This window comes from Bison bison, unplaced genomic scaffold, assembly GCF_000754665.1.
Source record: "Bison bison bison isolate TAMUID 2011002044 unplaced genomic scaffold, Bison_UMD1.0 scf7180017864533, whole genome shotgun sequence".
Taxonomy (NCBI): domain Eukaryota; kingdom Metazoa; phylum Chordata; class Mammalia; order Artiodactyla; family Bovidae; genus Bison; species Bison bison.
Window position 1 is genome coordinate 10,079,413 of NW_011495082.1, and position 6,544 is coordinate 10,085,956.

General features: G+C 41.0%; 1 long non-coding RNA gene across 1 annotated transcript; it reads left to right on the forward strand.

Moving 5' to 3' along the window:
* Positions 1-1,838: 1,838 nt before the first annotated feature.
* LOC104982532 lies at positions 1,839-4,637 on the forward strand. The gene is made up of 3 exons (XR_824521.1): positions 1,839-1,906; positions 2,357-2,421; positions 4,536-4,637. It is a non-coding gene; the product is annotated as an uncharacterized LOC104982532 (long non-coding RNA).
* The last annotated feature ends 1,907 nt before the right edge of the window (positions 4,638-6,544 follow it).

Sequence of the window (6,544 nt, forward strand, 5' to 3'; positions counted from 1 at the left end):
TTTTTCTGGGCTCCAAAATCACTGCAGATGGTGATTGCAGCCATGAAATTAAAAGATGCTTACTCCTTGGAAGGAAAGTTATGACCAACCTAGACAGCATATTAAAAAGCAGAAACATTACTTTGTCAACAAAGGTCTGTCTAGTCAAGGCTATGGTTTTTCCAGTACTCATGTACGGATTTGAGAGTTGGACTATAAAGAAAGCTGAGTGCCAAAGAATTGATGCTTTTGAACTGTGGTGTTGGAGAAGACTCTTGAGAGTCCCTTGGACTGCAAGGAGATCTAACCAGTCCATCCTAAAGGAAATCAGTCCTGGGTGTTCATTGGAAGGCCTGATGTTGAAGCTGAAACTCTGGTATTTTGGCCATCTTCTGTGAAGAGCTGACTCATTTGAAAAGACCCTGATGTTGGGAAAGATTGAAGGCAGGAGGAGAAGGGGATGACAGAGGATGAGATGGTTGGATGACATCACTGACTCAATGGACATGAGTTTGGGTAAACTCTGGGAGTTGGTGATGGACAGGGAGGCCTGGCATGCTGCAGTCCATGGGGTCACAAAGAGTCGGACATGACTGAGCGACTGAACTGAACTGAACTGAAGGAACTCTGGATAAACTACTATGGACTTTAGTTAATAATAATGCGTTAATAAGTTTTTATTTATTATAACAAATATACCATGCAAATATAAGATGTTATTATTAGTAGGAGAAATTCAGGGAGGGGGCATGTGAGAATTGTGTGTACTATGGCCTTATTTTTCTGACAGATCTAAAACCTTTCTTAAAAATTTTTGTTTTTGTTATTCAGTCACTAAGTCGTGTCCAATTCTTTGTAACCACATGGACTGCAGCACACCAGGCCCCTCTGTCCTCCACTATCTCCCAGAGTTTGTTCAAATTCGTGTCCTTAGAGTCGGTGATGCTATCCAACTATCTCACTCTCTTTTGCCCCTTTCTCCTTCTTCCCTTAATCTTTCCCAGCATCAGGATCTTTTCCAATGAGTCGGCTCTTCGCATCAGGTGGCCAAAGTATTGGAGCTTCAGCTTCAGTATCAGCCCTTCTAGTAAATATTAGGGTTGATTTCCTTTAGGATTGACTGGTTTGATCTCCATGCAATCCAAGGGACTCTCAAGAGTCTTATCCAGCGCCACAATTTGAAAACATCAGTTCTTTGGCTCTCGGTCTTCTTTATGGTCTAAGTTTCATATCTGTACGTGACTACTGGAAAAATCATAGCTTTGACTATACAGACCTTTGTCGGCAAAGTGATGTCAGTGCTTTTTAATATGCTATCTAGGTTTGTCATAGCTTTTCTTCCAAGGAGCAAATGTCTTAATTTCATGACGGCAGTCACCACCAGCAATGATTTTGGAGCCCAAGAAAATAAAATATGTTGCTTCTTCTACTTTTCCCCTTTTATTTGCCTTGAAATGATGGGACTGGATGCTGTGAACTTAGTTTTTTGAATGTTGAGTTTTAAGCCGGCTTTTCTACTCTCCTCTCTCACCCTCATCAAGAAGTTCTCCAATCCCTCTTCATGTTCTGCGGTTAGAGTGGTATCACCTGCCTGTCTAAGGTTGTTGATATTTCTCATGGCAGTCGACTTCTGCTTGTGATTCATCCAGCCCAGCATTTCACATGACACGCTCTGCATATAAATTAAATAAGCAGGGTGACAATATACAAAGGTCTGTTTTTTAAAAAGCTAGCTGGAGGCCCCCAAATTGAAGGGAGAGAACTACAAAAGGTGTGCAAAACCGGAGGCGTGGTTCATTGGCACTGACATTTGCTTCACTGATTTTCTTCTGACGACCCACCTCTCTACATCTAATTTCAGATCATGTGACTGAAGCCTCACTCTGGTGCTAAAGGTTGAGCCAGCGACTGTGGCCTAAGGCAACCAGTGAGTTTTATCTTCCTCACCAGAATCTCCTTGCTATGCTGTGCTGTGCTTAATTGCTGTTGTATCTGACTCTTTGCGACCCCATGGACTGTAGCCCACCAGGCTTCTCTGTCCATGGGATTCTCCAGACAACAGTACTGGAGTGGGTTTCTAGTTCCTCCTCCAAGGAATATTCCCAACTTAGGGATTGAGCCTGGGTCTCCCACATTGCAGGCAGATTCTTTACTGACTGAGTCATGGGGAAGCCCAGTGTTCTATGAATCCACTTTAATATAAAATAGCTTTTAAAGAACAAGCTGATGCTAATGTTTTAATTGTAATAGGACCATTTTGCTTGCAAGTAAGAAAATCTAATTAAAATAGTTTTCTCATCCGACAGGTCTGGAGGTAGGGTGGCTCCTGGCTTAGTGCTATAATGATTGACTCAGTTTTTTTTCAACTTTCATCCAGCTCCCTCCATGGTCAGGAGATGGCTGCAGCAGTTCTGGCTAACACAGTCTCACACAACTGTCCAGGTAAGAAAAGAGGGCCTCTTCTTTGTGTGTCTTGGAAACGTTTAGTAAGAAACCTTGTCAGAAGAAGGACCTTTCCACTGTTCCAGCCTGCACAGACTTCTCTTCAAGTCTCATTGGCTAGAACAGGGTCACAAGGGAAATAAAAGTACCAGATTAGTTTGGGTGACCTAAGAGTCACCTCTGGGGACTGGGGTTGGAGCACTTGTCCATGTAGATGAGCACAGTTAGTTGTCAGGATGGAAGAAGAGTGGAATGGGTGCTGAGCAAGCAAACAAAAACCTTCTACACTGACAAGTACAATTTCAAATAATCAGAAAAAATGATTCATTTATGAAGATATAATATTAAAATGTTATGCAGTAGTTAGAGGGAATAAGTCAGAGAAGGCAATGGCACCCCACTCCAGTACTCTTGCCTGGAAAATCCCATGGACCAAGGAGCCTGGTAGGCTGCAGTCTCTGGGGTCGCAAAGAGTCGGACACGACTGAGCAACTTCACTTTCACTTTTCCTTTCATGCACTGGAGAAGGAAATGGCAACCCACTCCAGTGTTCTTGCCTGGAGAATCCCAGGGACGGGGGAGCCTGGTGGGCTGCCGTCTATGGGGTTGCACAGAGTCAGACACGACTGAAGTGACTTAGCAGCAGCAGAGGGAATAAGTGAATAGCAACATATGTAGGTCTTAAAAGCACAGTATTCATGGCAACAGTGGGAAAGAGAACACAATCTATTGAATAATACAGTTATTTATGTTGCTTAAAAATACATGAACACTGGAGCTTTGACCTGCTGCTATAAGAAGTGTAAGGTGGTATAACCATTTGGGAAAACTTTTGGACAAAAGCATGCCTTACTTCCGAATAAATTCATCTTCTAGGTATATATACATGCATGCCTATGTGCTCCAGACATATCTGAGAGTTTTTATAGCAACACCATTTATACTAGTCCCAAACTAGAAACCAGTCACCCAAGTGTCCATCAGCTAGAAGAATGGGTAAATGAATGACAGTGTAGTTCCATGCTAGAAGACTAACTGAATATAGTATTCACTGGAATACTGTACGGTCATGAGAATGAATAAATGACTGCTCCATGCTGCAACTAGTGAAAGAAGTCTGTTACAATAGGGTACTAACTATATGATTCTATTTACATAGATTTTTAAAATAGACAAAATTAACCTATAATGATTGCAGTCAAGATAGTGACTACCTTTTGGGGAAGGTCAGAGTTATTGGGATGGACTTCTGGTGAACTGCTCATATTTCATTTCTTAATAGGGATGGTAGTTTCATGGATTTTATTGTGAAAATTCACTGAACTGTATATTTATGATGCTCATTTTCTGTTAATATATGCATGTTATACTTAAAACTTTTTCTGTAAAAAACTACATGCATGCAAAATAGCATTTATTTAATGAGTAAATGGGGATACAAAGAAAACTCAGTCCCTGCCTTCGTGAAGCTTAATTCTAATAATAAAAATAAATGTAGTAGTAGCAGCAGCAAGTAATACCTAAATAGTGTAGATTATGTTCCAGGTCAGACTGTAAGCATATGAAATAGATACTATTATCATCCCCATTTTAGAGCTTAGGAAATTGAGACACAGGGCTGCCTACTGAAGATCACACTGTAAGTGGTAGAGTGAGAAGGCAAGCCTTGTAACCCTGTCTCTACAGTCTAGCTTTTAACCAGGATGCCCTACTGCCACTCATGCTAGTGAAGGAGAAAGCCAAAAACAGACAGAGATAGGTACAAAAATATCTCAGTTCAGTTCAGTTCAGTTCAGTCGCTCAGTCATGTCTGACTCTTTGTGACCCCATGGACTGCAGCACACCAGGCCTCCCTGTCCATCACCAACTCCTGGAGCCTACTCAAACTCATCCAGTCAGTGATGCCATCCAACCATCTCATCCTCTGTCGTTCCCTTCTCCTCCTGCCTTCAATCTTCCCCAGCATCAAGTGAGGTCTTTTCAGATGAGTCAGCTCTTCTCGGGTGGCAATAACTGCAACTGAGTAAAAGCAGAACACAGAGGCGGAAGGCGATAAGAAGGAATTGCTATTTAAAATAGGAACTTTTTCTCCCTCATGCTTGTCAAAAACAAAGCGATGTTTGGACGAAGACATGAAGGAAACGAGTGCGTCAAATGGACATGTGAGCAACTAGAGTGTTGGGCAGAAAAAAACAGCAAGAACGGATGCCCTGAGGTGCGCACAGTAAGTTCAAGAACTGGCTAGGAGGCCAGAGTGGCTAAAGCAGAATGAGATAGGGAGAGGAAGAGATAAAGTCAGAGCCAGCAGACACCAGATCATGGGTTCCCTTTGGGCCAATGTTTGTATTTATAAAGACACATATAGCCAATCATTTACATAGTAAACAGAGTGTACCTTTGGGAGAGGAGTGGCTGAAGGAACCTTGACCAAAAGAAATAGATACAAGGGAGGGACATAGCACCAGTCTATTAGACCAGAGTATCATGAGTATTATTAACTCAATTCTACACCTGAGTTGTGGGGCAGAGGTGTAGCTTGTTGTAGCTTTTAACCAGAAAGAACTCTATATTCCATCTCCACATCACCATAAATTATCCAAAAATTAAAATGCTGGCACCAAACCTCTTCTTCAGAGAAGAGAGATATACCCTCAGTGTGTTAAGACTTTTCCAATTCTGATGATTCATTCCCATACAGGCGGCAGTATTTATAATGGACGATACTGCCTTTGGCCTGCAATGTGCAAAATACCTCTTTTTCCTTATGACAAAGCATCTTACCAAAAAAGTAATAAGACATAGTTTCTACAAACATATTAACATTAACCTTTTCAAAACTATGTGATTTAATGGCTTAATTTTTTCCTGGAAATGTCAGGTATATTGAAAAACTACATGAATTGATGCCTAAAACATTGTGATTTCTTCAAAACAAATATTCTGCATGCACACCAGTAAACCCCAAGAAGGATCAAGCCTCATTATTTGTATTTAAACTTAAATAGGTTAGTTTTTGCCCAGAAAAAAAGTTTACATTTTTACTGGTAATATGAAAGATCTTGCTTTAGGTTAGAGAGATTTTTAATCAGGCAAATTATTGCAAATTCTGCCTCCCTCTTTATTTTGGGGATCTCAAAACCCAGAAGAGTATCTTTTAAAAAGGAAAATTGTCCTGTAACTATTCAGATGAAGTTATATTTTAAAACATTGCCTCCTGGGAGTTCAGAAGTTGAAGTTTTGACTTTTTCAAGGACTTTCAAAGAAAAAAGGGTAGGAAGAGACCCATCTTCTGTGATTTGACTCTCAGGTGAGCTTCTAGACTTCATAGCTATATTAAAATCTAATTGTAATAAGGGTGGGGACCCTGCATGTTAATTTATGATACATTTATTAATCTGTTCACTATTTATTAATCTGTTCACTGTCTTCTGAATATCAAACACTGTGCTAAGTACCTGGGGTATATTGACAGACACAGGGCTGCCGTCACAGCGCTACAGGCTAGGAGGACAGCAGACGTTAGTCATACAAGCACATATAAAACTGCAAGTGTGACGCGCACCGTGGAGAGGAAACTCATGGTGCAATGAAAGCCTGTGCAGACGACTCTGGGCTAGTCAGGTCGGTTAGGGAAGGCTGCTCTGGAGACACGATGGTTACCTTCTGATCTGAAGGGAGAGGGTAGGAATTTTAACCTGGAGATGGAAGAAAGGAAGAGAGTGAAAAATAGAGGGAAAACCCTAGTGATTAGAGGGAATAGAACTGAAAGTCAGTTCTGGAATTCTTAATTAGAGAAAGGGAGAGTATAGATGAAGGTTATATTCATTCATTCATTTAATTAAAATGTATTGAGTAACTGCTCTGTGCCAAATCTTGTTCTACAGGTTGGAAATATTAAAGAGCTTTTAGTTTGTCATATGAGGAAAGATAAGACATTAAAAAGTTTTAATCATGCAGGGATGGAGGTGGAGTGGTGATGTGATCATATTTGTGTTTGGCAAAGTTAACTAGCTCCAAAATGGAGAATGCATGAGAACAGGCCAGAGAGTATTCTAAGAGGCTCTCCCAGAACTCCAGGGTAGCTTGCATGAGGAAAGTGATGCTGGAGATGACCGGCATCATT